The 13,760-nt window shown below is 43.2% G+C and overlaps 1 protein-coding gene and 35 non-coding genes across 42 annotated transcripts in view; 35 read left to right on the plus strand and 1 right to left on the minus strand.

Annotated features, from left to right (window-relative positions):
- LOC137195582 (cilia- and flagella-associated protein 54-like) overlaps window positions 1–13,760 on the minus strand; it is a 74,608-nt gene that overhangs the window by 3,417 nt on the left and 57,431 nt on the right. The gene's annotated exons all lie outside the window — the stretch shown is intronic.
- trnah-gug (transfer RNA histidin (anticodon GUG)) lies at window positions 1,583–1,654 on the plus strand. The gene has a single exon. It is a non-coding gene; the product is annotated as a tRNA-His (tRNA).
- Window positions 1,788–1,860, plus strand: trnar-acg (transfer RNA arginine (anticodon ACG)). The gene has a single exon. It is a non-coding gene; the product is annotated as a tRNA-Arg (tRNA).
- On the plus strand, window positions 2,250–2,321 carry trnah-gug (transfer RNA histidin (anticodon GUG)). Its single transcript has one exon. It is a non-coding gene; the product is annotated as a tRNA-His (tRNA).
- trnar-acg (transfer RNA arginine (anticodon ACG)) lies at window positions 2,455–2,527 on the plus strand. The gene has a single exon. It is a non-coding gene; the product is annotated as a tRNA-Arg (tRNA).
- Window positions 2,917–2,988, plus strand: trnah-gug (transfer RNA histidin (anticodon GUG)). Its single transcript has one exon. It is a non-coding gene; the product is annotated as a tRNA-His (tRNA).
- Window positions 3,120–3,192, plus strand: trnar-acg (transfer RNA arginine (anticodon ACG)). Its single transcript has one exon. It is a non-coding gene; the product is annotated as a tRNA-Arg (tRNA).
- Window positions 3,788–3,860, plus strand: trnar-acg (transfer RNA arginine (anticodon ACG)). Its single transcript has one exon. It is a non-coding gene; the product is annotated as a tRNA-Arg (tRNA).
- Window positions 4,250–4,321, plus strand: trnah-gug (transfer RNA histidin (anticodon GUG)). Its single transcript has one exon. It is a non-coding gene; the product is annotated as a tRNA-His (tRNA).
- On the plus strand, window positions 4,455–4,527 carry trnar-acg (transfer RNA arginine (anticodon ACG)). Its single transcript has one exon. It is a non-coding gene; the product is annotated as a tRNA-Arg (tRNA).
- On the plus strand, window positions 5,122–5,194 carry trnar-acg (transfer RNA arginine (anticodon ACG)). Its single transcript has one exon. It is a non-coding gene; the product is annotated as a tRNA-Arg (tRNA).
- On the plus strand, window positions 5,584–5,655 carry trnah-gug (transfer RNA histidin (anticodon GUG)). The gene has a single exon. It is a non-coding gene; the product is annotated as a tRNA-His (tRNA).
- On the plus strand, window positions 5,789–5,861 carry trnar-acg (transfer RNA arginine (anticodon ACG)). Its single transcript has one exon. It is a non-coding gene; the product is annotated as a tRNA-Arg (tRNA).
- Window positions 6,251–6,322, plus strand: trnah-gug (transfer RNA histidin (anticodon GUG)). Its single transcript has one exon. It is a non-coding gene; the product is annotated as a tRNA-His (tRNA).
- On the plus strand, window positions 6,456–6,528 carry trnar-acg (transfer RNA arginine (anticodon ACG)). The gene has a single exon. It is a non-coding gene; the product is annotated as a tRNA-Arg (tRNA).
- Window positions 6,918–6,989, plus strand: trnah-gug (transfer RNA histidin (anticodon GUG)). Its single transcript has one exon. It is a non-coding gene; the product is annotated as a tRNA-His (tRNA).
- trnar-acg (transfer RNA arginine (anticodon ACG)) lies at window positions 7,123–7,195 on the plus strand. Its single transcript has one exon. It is a non-coding gene; the product is annotated as a tRNA-Arg (tRNA).
- trnah-gug (transfer RNA histidin (anticodon GUG)) lies at window positions 7,585–7,656 on the plus strand. The gene has a single exon. It is a non-coding gene; the product is annotated as a tRNA-His (tRNA).
- trnar-acg (transfer RNA arginine (anticodon ACG)) lies at window positions 7,790–7,862 on the plus strand. The gene has a single exon. It is a non-coding gene; the product is annotated as a tRNA-Arg (tRNA).
- Window positions 8,252–8,323, plus strand: trnah-gug (transfer RNA histidin (anticodon GUG)). The gene has a single exon. It is a non-coding gene; the product is annotated as a tRNA-His (tRNA).
- On the plus strand, window positions 8,457–8,529 carry trnar-acg (transfer RNA arginine (anticodon ACG)). The gene has a single exon. It is a non-coding gene; the product is annotated as a tRNA-Arg (tRNA).
- trnah-gug (transfer RNA histidin (anticodon GUG)) lies at window positions 8,919–8,990 on the plus strand. The gene has a single exon. It is a non-coding gene; the product is annotated as a tRNA-His (tRNA).
- Window positions 9,124–9,196, plus strand: trnar-acg (transfer RNA arginine (anticodon ACG)). The gene has a single exon. It is a non-coding gene; the product is annotated as a tRNA-Arg (tRNA).
- On the plus strand, window positions 9,586–9,657 carry trnah-gug (transfer RNA histidin (anticodon GUG)). Its single transcript has one exon. It is a non-coding gene; the product is annotated as a tRNA-His (tRNA).
- trnar-acg (transfer RNA arginine (anticodon ACG)) lies at window positions 9,791–9,863 on the plus strand. Its single transcript has one exon. It is a non-coding gene; the product is annotated as a tRNA-Arg (tRNA).
- trnah-gug (transfer RNA histidin (anticodon GUG)) lies at window positions 10,253–10,324 on the plus strand. The gene has a single exon. It is a non-coding gene; the product is annotated as a tRNA-His (tRNA).
- Window positions 10,458–10,530, plus strand: trnar-acg (transfer RNA arginine (anticodon ACG)). Its single transcript has one exon. It is a non-coding gene; the product is annotated as a tRNA-Arg (tRNA).
- Window positions 10,920–10,991, plus strand: trnah-gug (transfer RNA histidin (anticodon GUG)). Its single transcript has one exon. It is a non-coding gene; the product is annotated as a tRNA-His (tRNA).
- On the plus strand, window positions 11,125–11,197 carry trnar-acg (transfer RNA arginine (anticodon ACG)). The gene has a single exon. It is a non-coding gene; the product is annotated as a tRNA-Arg (tRNA).
- Window positions 11,587–11,658, plus strand: trnah-gug (transfer RNA histidin (anticodon GUG)). Its single transcript has one exon. It is a non-coding gene; the product is annotated as a tRNA-His (tRNA).
- On the plus strand, window positions 11,792–11,864 carry trnar-acg (transfer RNA arginine (anticodon ACG)). Its single transcript has one exon. It is a non-coding gene; the product is annotated as a tRNA-Arg (tRNA).
- On the plus strand, window positions 12,254–12,325 carry trnah-gug (transfer RNA histidin (anticodon GUG)). The gene has a single exon. It is a non-coding gene; the product is annotated as a tRNA-His (tRNA).
- Window positions 12,459–12,531, plus strand: trnar-acg (transfer RNA arginine (anticodon ACG)). The gene has a single exon. It is a non-coding gene; the product is annotated as a tRNA-Arg (tRNA).
- Window positions 12,921–12,992, plus strand: trnah-gug (transfer RNA histidin (anticodon GUG)). The gene has a single exon. It is a non-coding gene; the product is annotated as a tRNA-His (tRNA).
- Window positions 13,126–13,198, plus strand: trnar-acg (transfer RNA arginine (anticodon ACG)). Its single transcript has one exon. It is a non-coding gene; the product is annotated as a tRNA-Arg (tRNA).
- trnah-gug (transfer RNA histidin (anticodon GUG)) lies at window positions 13,588–13,659 on the plus strand. The gene has a single exon. It is a non-coding gene; the product is annotated as a tRNA-His (tRNA).

Here is a 13,760-nt window from a genome sequence, read left to right on the forward strand (position 1 = left end):
TCCTCACCATCACATGTTGTCTGTCAGCAGTGGGGGAAAGTGCGTCTGCACTTTCAGCACCATGGACAGCTCCAGGTAGTTTATGTGGAGAGACAGTGCTCCAGCCACTTTCCTCACATACTGTGAGACTGATACATTCCTCCCCATCCGAAGAGAGATGCATTTGTGTAAACCAATATGTGTATATACACTTCACACACAGTGGACTTATGTTGACAGAGCAGGCAGGGACAGTTGTTACACACTGTGACAATCCCAAAAACTCGAACAAATAAGTTAGAAGAGAGCTTGAGTATATGACAGCTTGTAGCACATATAACAGCTATCTACAAAGATGACTGTGTGTGCATAACATGCCCAAAGCTGACAGTATGACGTAGCTCTCCCAAGGGGAATCCCTGCTGCCAGAACATGACAGGTTTTCCAATATGTCAGGTCCAACTGCAGTGAGGAAGGGACAGTTGTCATGTGTCTTTGTGATGTAACAGGTCAAGGCAGAGACGGCCAAACCATCTCTGGAGTTTTCTCATGTGAAGACCCAGAGGAAAGACACCACATGACTGGCTGACATCATACCTGGCAGGCACATCACAGATAAAACTGTCACCATTTTGCAAGGCACAATGTGCAACAGGAGAGACCTGAGCACTTCCAGTCTGGCTGGGGACAGTGTTGCTCTCATAATGGATGAATCCAAACACACTCCCAGGTAAATTATTGACTGGGAGAGAAGGGGACAGTTCTTTCACCAGTTCATGGTAAAACCCAGCAGTGAAAGGTGTTTTACAGCTCTGCCGTGTGGAGTGCTGCACTCTCTCTGGAGAATGCTATCACAATCAGGTCATCCAGAAAGAATAAAAACCTGATGCCTGTCCTGCGTAATAACTCCAGGTTTGTTTGCACACAGTTTGAGAAGGTGCGTGGAGCCAGAGAAAAACTGAAAACAAACGTTTGTACTGAAAATGGACTCTTTGAAGGACAAACACAGGAATTCCCTGTGTGTGGGGATGATTGGCACATGGAAATTTAACCTACAAGTAAAAATACTTTTGTGACATTTGACGCATCCTCCTAAATAGCCAATGAGGATGCTCGGAAATACTGGGGGCATGTCCACTGAAGGCGCTCAAGGCAATGGATAACGCGTCTGACTACGGATCAGAAGGTTCTAGGTTCGACTCCTGGCTAGCTCGGTATCAACTTTAGCTTCAAACAAAAAAACCCCACATCTTCTGTATTTCCCACACCAATCCACCACACGCCGATTATCAAAGGACATTTACGCACGAGAAGAGCCAAATGGTAGATAAATGCTGCTTAAGCATGTGCAAAAAGACATGTCAACCCTTCAGATTCAAAGAAATCGTTAGGCCTCTGTGGTTTGAATCTTCAATGCTTTTCATCTCGACTGAAAGTTCCAAATCTGACCCTGAAGGAAAAAAGTCACAGTACAAGGTAAACCATCATTGGAACTTGACTGTCTTTTGTGATCAAAAGATTCAAGGAAACCCATAAAGATGTAAGAGTAATACTAAGCTCCAAACATTTAACTACAACAACACAGTAATTTTAAGGCCACGTGGCCGTGATCGTATAGTGGTTAGTACTCTGCGTTGTGGCCGCAGCAACCCCGGTTCGAATCCGGGTCACGGCAGTAGCTGGAAGGGTTACTGTTTTACCTTGGTGCTTTCATTTAGTCCATCCTACGTTCCATTTGACAAAACTTTAAACTGGACAGCTCATGCATATTTCCCTGTTTGAGGCCCCATATTTTCTCACTCTCTGTAGGGCTAGTGGCGCAATGGATAACGCGTCTGACTACGGATCAGAAGATTCTAGGTTCGACTCCTGGCTAGCTCGGTATCATCTTTAGCTTCAAACAAAAAAACCCCACATCTTCTGTATTTCCCACACCAATCCACCACACGCCGATTATCAAAGGACATTTACGCACGAGAAGAGCCAAATGGTAGATAAATGCTGCTTAAGCATGTGCAAAAAGACATGTCAACCCTTCAGATTCAAAGAAATCATTAGGCCTCTGTGGTTTCAATGATCAATGCTTTTCGTCTCGACTGAAAGTTCCAAATCTGACCCTGAAGGAAAAAAGTCACAGTACAAGGTAAACCATCATTGGAACTTGACTGTCTTTTGTGATCAAAAGATTCAAGGAAACCCATAAAGATGTAAGAGTAATACTAAGCTCCAAACATTTAACTACAACAACACAGTAATTTGAAGGCCTCGTGGCCGTGATCGTATAGTGGTTAGTACTCTGCGTTGTGGCCGCAGCAACCCCGGTTCGAATCCGGGTCACGGCAGTAGCTGGAAGGGTTACTGTTTTACCTTGGTGCTTTCATTTAGTCCATCCTCCATTCCATTTGACAAAACTTTAAACTGGACAGCTCATGCATATTTCCCTGTTTGAGGCCCCATATTTTCTCACTCTCTGTAGGGCTAGTGGCGCAATGGATAACGCGTCTGACTACGGATCAGAAGATTCTAGGTTCGACTCCTGGCTAGCTCGGTATCAACTTTAGCTTCAAACAAAAAAACCCCACATCTTCTGTATTTCCCACACCAATCCACCACACGCCGATTATCAAAGGACATTTACGCACGAGAAGAGCCAAATGGTAGATAAATGCTGCTTAAGCATGTGCAAAAAGACATGTCAACCCTTCAGATTCAAAGAAATCATTAGGCCTCTGTGGTTTCAATGATCAATGCTTTTCATCTCGACTGAAAGTTCCAAATCTGACCCTGAAGGAAAAAAGTCACAGTACAAGGTAAACCATCATTGGAACTTGACTGTCTTTTGTGATCAAAAGATTCAAGGAAACCCATAAAGATGTAAGAGTAATACTAAGCTCCAAACATTTAACTACAACAACACAGTAATTTGAAGGCCTCGTGGCCGTGATCGTATAGTGGTTAGTACTCTGCGTTGTGGTCGCAGCAACCCCGGTTCGAATCCGGGTCACGGCAGTAGCTGGAAGGGTTACTGTTTTACCTTGGTGCTTTCATTTAGTCCATCCTCCGTTCCATTTGACAAAACTTTAAACTGGACAGCTCATGCATATTTCCCTGTTTGAGGCCCCATATTTTCTCACTCTGTAGGGCTAGTGGCGCAATGGATAACGCGTCTGACTACGGATCAGAAGATTCTAGGTTCAACTCCTGGCTAGCTCGGTATCAACTTTAGCTTCAAACAAAAAAAACCCCACATCTTCTGTATTTCCCACACCAATCCACCACACGCCGATTATCAAAGGACATTTACGCACGAGAAGAGCCAAATGGTAGATAAATGCTGCTTAAGCATGTGCAAAAAGACATGTCAACCCTTCAGATTCAAAGAAATCATTAGGCCTCTGTGGTTTCAATGATCAATGCTTTTCATCTCGACTGAAAGTTCCAAATCTGACCCTGAAGGAAAAAAGTCACAGTACAAGGTAAACCATCATTGGAACTTGACTGTCTTTTGTGATCAAAAGATTCAAGGAAACCCATAAAGATGTAAGAGTAATACTAAGCTCCAAACATTTAACTACAACAACAAAGTAATAAGAAAGAAGCGTGGCCGTGATCGTATAGTGGTTAGTACTCTGCGTTGTGGCCGCAGCAACCCCGATTCGAATCCGGGTCACGGCAGTAGCTGGAAGAGTTACTGTTTTACCTTGGTGCTTTCATTTAGTCCATCCTCCGTTCCATTTGACAAAACTTTAAACTGGACAGCTCATGCATATTTCCCTGTTTGAGGCCCCATATTTTCTCACTCTCTGTAGGGCTAGTGGCGCAATGGATAACGCGTCTGACTACGGATCAGAAGATTCTAGGTTCGACTCCTGGCTAGCTCGGTATCAACTTTAGCTTCAAACAAAAAAAATCCACATCTTCTGTATTTCCCACACCAATCCACCACACGCCGATTATCAAAGGACATTTACGCACGAGAAGAGCCAAATGGTAGACAAATGCTGCTTAAGCATGTGCAAAAAGACATGTCAACCCTTCAGATTCAAAGAAATCATTAGGCCTCTGTGGTTTGAATCTTCAATGCTTTTCATCTCGACTGAAAGTTCCAAATCTGACCCTGAAGGAAAAAAGTCACAGTACAAGGTAAACCATCATTGGAACTTGACTGTCTTTTGTGATCAAAAGATTCAAGGAAACCCATAAAGATGTAAGAGTAATACTAAGCTCCAAACATTTAACTACAACAACACAGTAATTTGAAGGCCTCGTGGCCGTGATCGTATAGTGGTTAGTACTCTGCGTTGTGGCCGCAGCAACCCCGGTTCGAATCCGGGTCACGGCAGTAGCTGGAAGGGTTACTGTTTTACCTTGGTGCTTTCATTTGGTCCATCCTCCGTTCCATTTGACAAAACTTTAAACTGGACAGCTCATGCATATTTCCCTGTTTGAGGCCCCATATTTTCTCACTCTCTGTAGGGCTAGTGGCGCAATGGATAACGCGTCTGACTACGGATCAGAAGATTCTAGGTTCGACTCCTGGCTAGCTCGGTATCAACTTTAGCTTCAAACAAAAAAACCCCACATCTTCTGTATTTCCCACACCAATCCACCACACGCCGATTATCAAAGGACATTTACGCACGAGAAGAGCCAAATGGTAGATAAATGCTGCTTAAGCATGTGCAAAAAGACATGTCAACCCTTCAGATTCAAAGAAATCATTAGGCCTCTGTGGTTTCAATGATCAATGCTTTTCATCTCGACTGAAAGTTCCAAATCTGACCCTGAAGGAAAAAAGTCACAGTACAAGGTAAACCATCATTGGAACTTGACTGTCTTTTGTGATCAAAAGATTCAAGGAAACCCATAAAGATGTAAGAGTAATACTAAGCTCCAAACATTTAACTACAACAACAAAGTAATAAGAAAGAAGCGTGGCCGTGATCGTATAGTGGTTAGTACTCTGCGTTGTGGCCGCAGCAACTCCGGTTCGAATCCGGGTCACGGCAGTAGCTGGAAGGGTTACTGTTTTACCTTGGTGCTTTCATTTAGTCCATCCTCCGTTCCATTTGACAAAACTTTAAACTGGACAGCTCATGCATATTTCCCTGTTTGAGGCCCCATATTTTCTCACTCTCTGTAGGGCTAGTGGCGCAATGGATAACGCGTCTGACTACGGATCAGAAGATTCTAGGTTCGACTCCTGGCTAGCTCGGTATCAACTTTAGCTTCAAACAAAAAAAATCTACATCTTCTGTATTTCCCACACCAATCCACCACACGCCGATTATCAAAGGACATTTACGCACGAGAAGAGCCAAATGGTAGACAAATGCTGCTTAAGCATGTGCAAAAAGACATGTCAACCCTTCAGATTCAAAGAAATCATTAGGCCTCTGTGGTTTCAATGATCAATGCTTTTCATCTCGACTGAAAGTTCCAAATCTGACCCTGAAGGAAAAAAGTCACAGTACAAGGTAAACCATCATTGGAACTTGACTGTCTTTTGTGATCAAAAGATTCAAGGAAACCCATAAAGATGTAAGAGTAATACTAAGCTCCAAACATTTAACTACAACAACACAGTAATTTGAAGGCCTCGTGGCCGTGATCGTATAGTGGTTAGTACTCTGCGTTGTGGCCGCAGCAACCCCGGTTCGAATCCGGGTCACGGCAGTAGCTGGAAGAGTTACTGTTTTACCTTGGTGCTTTCATTTAGTCCATCCTCCGTTCCATTTGACAAAACTTTAAACTGGACAGCTCATGCATATTTCCCTGTTTGAGGCCCCATATTTTCTCACTATCTGTAGGGCTAGTGGCGCAATGGATAACGCGTCTGACTACGGATCAGAAGATTCTAGGTTCGACTCCTGGCTAGCTCGGTATCAACTTTAGCTTCAAACAAAAAAAATCCACATCTTCTGTATTTCCCACACCAATCCACCACACGCCGATTATCAAAGGACATTTACGCACGAGAAGAGCCAAATGGTAGACAAATGCTGCTTAAGCATGTGCAAAAAGACATGTCAACCCTTCAGATTCAAAGAAATCATTAGGCCTCTGTGGTTTGAATCTTCAATGCTTTTCATCTCGACTGAAAGTTCCAAATCTGACCCTGAAGGAAAAAAGTCACAGTACAAGGTAAACCATCATTGGAACTTGACTGTCTTTTGTGATCAAAAGATTCAAGGAAACCCATAAAGATGTAAGAGTAATACTAAGCTCCAAACATTTAACTACAACAACACAGTAATTTGAAGGCCTCGTGGCCGTGATCGTATAGTGGTTAGTACTCTGCGTTGTGGCCGCAGCAACCCCGGTTCGAATCCGGGTCACGGCAGTAGCTGGAAGGGTTACTGTTTTACCTTGGTGCTTTCATTTAGTCCATCCTCCATTCCATTTGACAAAACTTTAAACTGGACAGCTCATGCATATTTCCCTGTTTGAGGCCCCATATTTTCTCACTCTCTGTAGGGCTAGTGGCGCAATGGATAACGCGTCTGACTACGGATCAGAAGATTCTAGGTTCGACTCCTGGCTAGCTCGGTATCAACTTTAGCTTCAAACAAAAAAACCCCACATCTTCTGTATTTCCCACACCAATCCACCACACGCCGATTATCAAAGGACATTTACGCACGAGAAGAGCCAAATGGTAGATAAATGCTGCTTAAGCATGTGCAAAAAGACATGTCAACCCTTCAGATTCAAAGAAATCATTAGGCCTCTGTGGTTTCAATGATCAATGCTTTTCATCTCGACTGAAAGTTCCAAATCTGACCCTGAAGGAAAAAAGTCACAGTACAAGGTAAACCATCATTGGAACTTGACTGTCTTTTGTGATCAAAAGATTCAAGGAAACCCATAAAGATGTAAGAGTAATACTAAGCTCCAAACATTTAACTACAACAACAAAGTAATAAGAAAGAAGCGTGGCCGTGATCGTATAGTGGTTAGTACTCTGCGTTGTGGCCGCAGCAACCCCGGTTCGAATCCGGGTCACGGCAGTAGCTGGAAGGGTTACTGTTTTACCTTGGTGCTTTCATTTAGTCCATCCTCCGTTCCATTTGACAAAACTTTAAACTGGACAGCTCATGCATATTTCCCTGTTTGAGGCCCCATATTTTCTCACTCTCTGTAGGGCTAGTGGCGCAATGGATAACGCGTCTGACTACGGATCAGAAGATTCTAGGTTCGACTCCTGGCTAGCTCGGTATCAACTTTAGCTTCAAACAAAAAAAATCTACATCTTCTGTATTTCCCACACCAATCCACCACACGCCGATTATCAAAGGACATTTACGCACGAGAAGAGCCAAATGGTAGACAAATGCTGCTTAAGCATGTGCAAAAAGACATGTCAACCCTTCAGATTCAAAGAAATCATTAGGCCTCTGTGGTTTGAATCTTCAATGCTTTTCATCTCGACTGAAAGTTCCAAATCTGACCCTGAAGGAAAAAAGTCACAGTACAAGGTAAACCATCATTGGAACTTGACTGTCTTTTGTGATCAAAAGATTCAAGGAAACCCATAAAGATGTAAGAGTAATACTAAGCTCCAAACATTTAACTACAACAACAAAGTAATAAGAAAGAAGCGTGGCCGTGATCGTATAGTGGTTAGTACTCTGCGTTGTGGCCGCAGCAACCCCGGTTCGAATCCGGGTCACGGCAGTAGCTGGAAGGGTTACTGTTTTACCTTGGTGCTTTCATTTAGTCCATCCTCCGTTCCATTTGACAAAACTTTAAACTGGACAGCTCATGCATATTTCCCTGTTTGAGGCCCCATATTTTCTCACTCTCTGTAGGGCTAGTGGCGCAATGGATAACGCGTCTGACTACGGATCAGAAGATTCTAGGTTCGACTCCTGGCTAGCTCGGTATCAACTTTAGCTTCAAACAAAAAAAATCCACATCTTCTGTATTTCCCACACCAATCCACCACACGCCGATTATCAAAGGACATTTACGCACGAGAAGAGCCAAATGGTAGACAAATGCTGCTTAAGCATGTGCAAAAAGACATGTCAACCCTTCAGATTCAAAGAAATCATTAGGCCTCTGTGGTTTGAATCTTCAATGCTTTTCATCTCGACTGAAAGTTCCAAATCTGACCCTGAAGGAAAAAAGTCACAGTACAAGGTAAACCATCATTGGAACTTGACTGTCTTTTGTGATCAAAAGATTCAAGGAAACCCATAAAGATGTAAGAGTAATACTAAGCTCCAAACATTTAACTACAACAACACAGTAATTTGAAGGCCTCGTGGCCGTGATCGTATAGTGGTTAGTACTCTGCGTTGTGGCTGCAGCAACCCCGGTTCGAATCCGGGTCACGGCAGTAGCTGGAAGGGTTACTGTTTTACCTTGGTGCTTTCATTTAGTCCATCCTCCGTTCCATTTGACAAAACTTTAAACTGGACAGCTCATGCATATTTCCCTGTTTGAGGCCCCATATTTTCTCACTCTCTGTAGGGCTAGTGGCGCAATGGATAACGCGTCTGACTACGGATCAGAAGATTCCAGGTTCGACTCCTGGCTAGCTCGGTATCAACTTTAGCTTCAAACAAAAAAAATCCACATCTTCTGTATTTCCCACACCAATCCACCACACGCCGATTATCAAAGGACATTTACGCACGAGAAGAGCCAAATGGTAGACAAATGCTGCTTAAGCATGTGCAAAAAGACATGTCAACCCTTCAGATTCAAAGAAATCATTAGGCCTCTGTGGTTTGAATCTTCAATGCTTTTCATCTCGACTGAAAGTTCCAAATCTGACCCTGAAGGAAAAAAGTCACAGTACAAGGTAAACCATCATTGGAACTTGACTGTCTTTTGTGATCAAAAGATTCAAGGAAACCCATAAAGATGTAAGAGTAATACTAAGCTCCAAACATTTAACTACAACAACAAAGTAATAAGAAAGAAGCGTGGCCGTGATCGTATAGTGGTTAGTACTCTGCGTTGTGGCCGCAGCAACCCCGGTTCGAATCCGGGTCACGGCAGTAGCTGGAAGGGTTACTGTTTTACCTTGGTGCTTTCATTTAGTCCATCCTCCGTTCCATTTGACAAAACTTTAAACTGGACAGCTCATGCATATTTCCCTGTTTGAGGCCCCATATTTTCTCACTCTCTGTAGGGCTAGTGGCGCAATGGATAACGCGTCTGACTACGGATCAGAAGATTCTAGGTTCGACTCCTGGCTAGCTCGGTATCAACTTTAGCTTCAAACAAAAAAAATCCACATCTTCTGTATTTCCCACACCAATCCACCACACGCCGATTATCAAAGGACATTTACGCACGAGAAGAGCCAAATGGTAGACAAATGCTGCTTAAGCATGTGCAAAAAGACATGTCAACCCTTCAGATTCAAAGAAATCATTAGGCCTCTGTGGTTTGAATCTTCAATGCTTTTCATCTCGACTGAAAGTTCCAAATCTGACCCTGAAGGAAAAAAGTCACAGTACAAGGTAAACCATCATTGGAACTTGACTGTCTTTTGTGATCAAAAGATTCAAGGAAACCCATAAAGATGTAAGAGTAATACTAAGCTCCAAACATTTAACTACAACAACACAGTAATTTGAAGGCCTCGTGGCCGTGATCGTATAGTGGTTAGTACTCTGCGTTGTGGCTGCAGCAACCCCGGTTCGAATCCGGGTCACGGCAGTAGCTGGAAGGGTTACTGTTTTACCTTGGTGCTTTCATTTAGTCCATCCTCCGTTCCATTTGACAAAACTTTAAACTGGACAGCTCATGCATATTTCCCTGTTTGAGGCCCCATATTTTCTCACTCTCTGTAGGGCTAGTGGCGCAATGGATAACGCGTCTGACTACGGATCAGAAGATTCCAGGTTCGACTCCTGGCTAGCTCGGTATCAACTTTAGCTTCAAACAAAAAAAATCCACATCTTCTGTATTTCCCACACCAATCCACCACACGCCGATTATCAAAGGACATTTACGCACGAGAAGAGCCAAATGGTAGACAAATGCTGCTTAAGCATGTGCAAAAAGACATGTCAACCCTTCAGATTCAAAGAAATCATTAGGCCTCTGTGGTTTGAATCTTCAATGCTTTTCATCTCGACTGAAAGTTCCAAATCTGACCCTGAAGGAAAAAAGTCACAGTACAAGGTAAACCATCATTGGAACTTGACTGTCTTTTGTGATCAAAAGATTCAAGGAAACCCATAAAGATGTAAGAGTAATACTAAGCTCCAAACATTTAACTACAACAACAAAGTAATAAGAAAGAAGCGTGGCCGTGATCGTATAGTGGTTAGTACTCTGCGTTGTGGCCGCAGCAACCCCGGTTCGAATCCGGGTCACGGCAGTAGCTGGAAGGGTTACTGTTTTACCTTGGTGCTTTCATTTAGTCCATCCTCCGTTCCATTTGACAAAACTTTAAACTGGACAGCTCATGCATATTTCCCTGTTTGAGGCCCCATATTTTCTCACTCTCTGTAGGGCTAGTGGCGCAATGGATAACGCGTCTGACTACGGATCAGAAGATTCTAGGTTCGACTCCTGGCTAGCTCGGTATCAACTTTAGCTTCAAACAAAAAAAATCCACATCTTCTGTATTTCCCACACCAATCCACCACACGCCGATTATCAAAGGACATTTACGCACGAGAAGAGCCAAATGGTAGACAAATGCTGCTTAAGCATGTGCAAAAAGACATGTCAACCCTTCAGATTCAAAGAAATCATTAGGCCTCTGTGGTTTGAATCTTCAATGCTTTTCATCTCGACTGAAAGTTCCAAATCTGACCCTGAAGGAAAAAAGTCACAGTACAAGGTAAACCATCATTGGAACTTGACTGTCTTTTGTGATCAAAAGATTCAAGGAAACCCATAAAGATGTAAGAGTAATACTAAGCTCCAAACATTTAACTACAACAACAAAGTAATAAGAAAGAAGCGTGGCCGTGATCGTATAGTGGTTAGTACTCTGCGTTGTGGCCGCAACAACCCCGGTTCGAATCCGGGTCACGGCAGTAGCTGGAAGGGTTACTGTTTTACCTTGGTGCTTTCATTTAGTCCATCCTCCGTTCCATTTGACAAAACTTTAAACTGGACAGCTCATGCATATTTCCCTGTTTGAGGCCCCATATTTTCTCACTCTCTGTAGGGCTAGTGGCGCAATGGATAACGCGTCTGACTACGGATCAGAAGATTCTAGGTTCGACTCCTGGCTAGCTCGGTATCAACTTTAGCTTCAAACAAAAAAAATCCACATCTTCTGTATTTCCCACACCAATCCACCACACGCCGATTATCAAAGGACATTTACGCACGAGAAGAGCCAAATGGTAGACAAATGCTGCTTAAGCATGTGCAAAAAGACATGTCAACCCTTCAGATTCAAAGAAATCATTAGGCCTCTGTGGTTTGAATCTTCAATGCTTTTCATCTCGACTGAAAGTTCCAAATCTGACCCTGAAGGAAAAAAGTCACAGTACAAGGTAAACCATCATTGGAACTTGACTGTCTTTTGTGATCAAAAGATTCAAGGAAACCCATAAAGATGTAAGAGTAATACTAAGCTCCAAACATTTAACTACAACAACACAGTAATTTGAAGGCCTCGTGGCCGTGATCGTATAGTGGTTAGTACTCTGCGTTGTGGCCGCAGCAACCCCGGTTCGAATCCGGGTCACGGCACTAGCTGGAAGGGTTACTGTTTTACCTTGGTGCTTTCATTTAGTCCATCCTCCGTTCCATTTGACAAAACTTTAAACTGGACAGCTCATGCATATTTCCCTGTTTGAGGCCCCATATTTTCTCACTCTCTGTAGGGCTAGTGGCGCAATGGATAACGCGTCTGACTACGGATCAGAAGATTCCAGGTTCGACTCCTGGCTAGCTCGGTATCAACTTTAGCTTCAAACAAAAAAAATCCACATCTTCTGTATTTCCCACACCAATCCACCACACGCCGATTATCAAAGGACATTTACGCACGAGAAGAGCCAAATGGTAGACAAATGCTGCTTAAGCATGTGCAAAAAGACATGTCAACCCTTCAGATTCAAAGAAATCATTAGGCCTCTGTGGTTTGAATCTTCAATGCTTTTCATCTCGACTGAAAGTTCCAAATCTGACCCTGAAGGAAAAAAGTCACAGTACAAGGTAAACCATCATTGGAACTTGACTGTCTTTTGTGATCAAAAGATTCAAGGAAACCCATAAAGATGTAAGAGTAATACTAAGCTCCAAACATTTAACTACAACAACAAAGTAATAAGAAAGAAGCGTGGCCGTGATCGTATAGTGGTTAGTACTCTGCGTTGTGGCCGCAGCAACCCCGGTTCGAATCCGGGTCACGGCAGTAGCTGGAAGGGTTACTGTTTTACCTTGGTGCTTTCATTTAGTCCATCCTCCGTTCCATTTGACAAAACTTTAAACTGGACAGCTCATGCATATTTCCCTGTTTGAGGCCCCATATTTTCTCACTCTCTGTAGGGCTAGTGGCGCAATGGATAACGCGTCTGACTACGGATCAGAAGATTCTAGGTTCGACTCCTGGCTAGCTCGGTATCAACTTTAGCTTCAAACAAAAAAAATCCACATCTTCTGTATTTCCCACACCAATCCACCACACGCCGATTATCAAAGGACATTTACGCACGAGAAGAGCCAAATGGTAGACAAATGCTGCTTAAGCATGTGCAAAAAGACATGTCAACCCTTCAGATTCAAAGAAATCATTAGGCCTCTGTGGTTTGAATCTTCAATGCTTTTCATCTCGACTGAAAGTTCCAAATCTGACCCTGAAGGAAAAAAGTCACAGTACAAGGTAAACCATCATTGGAACTTGACTGTCTTTTGTGATCAAAAGATTCAAGGAAACCCATAAAGATGTAAGAGTAATACTAAGCTCCAAACATTTAACTACAACAACACAGTAATTTGAAGGCCTCGTGGCCGTGATCGTATAGTGGTTAGTACTCTGCGTTGTGGCCGCAGCAACCCCGGTTCGAATCCGGGTCACGGCAGTAGCTGGAAGGGTTACTGTTTTACCTTGGTGCTTTCATTTAGTCCATCCTCCGTTCCATTTGACAAAACTTTAAACTGGACAGCTCATGCATATTTCCCTGTTTGAGGCCCCATATTTTCTCACTCTCTGTAGGGCTAGTGGCGCAATGGATAACGCGTCTGACTACGGATCAGAAGATTCTAGGTTCGACTCCTGGCTAGCTCGGTATCAACTTTAGCTTCAAACAAAAAAACCCCACATCTTCTGTATTTCCCACACCAATCCACCACACGCCGATTATCAAAGGACATTTACGCACGAGAAGAGCCAAATGGTAGATAAATGCTGCTTAAGCATGTGCAAAAAGACATGTCAACCCTTCAGATTCAAAGAAATCATTAGGCCTCTGTGGTTTCAATGATCAATGCTTTTCATCTCGACTGAAAGTTCCAAATCTGACCCTGAAGGAAAAAAGTCACAGTACAAGGTAAACCATCATTGGAACTTGACTGTCTTTTGTGATCAAAAGATTCAAGGAAACCCATAAAGATGTAAGAGTAATACTAAGCTCCAAACATTTAACTACAACAACACAGTAATTTGAAGGCCTCGTGGCCGTGATCGTATAGTGGTTAGTACTCTGCGTTGTGGCCGCAGCAACCCCGGTTCGAATCCGGGTCACGGCACTAGCTGGAAGGGTTACTGTTTTACCTTGGTGCTTTCATTTAGTCCATCCTCCGTTCCATTTGACAAAACTTTAAACTGGACAGCTCATGCATATTTCCCT

Source organism: Thunnus thynnus, chromosome 13 (genome assembly GCF_963924715.1).
Source record: "Thunnus thynnus chromosome 13, fThuThy2.1, whole genome shotgun sequence".
Lineage (NCBI taxonomy): Eukaryota > Metazoa > Chordata > Actinopteri > Scombriformes > Scombridae > Thunnus > Thunnus thynnus.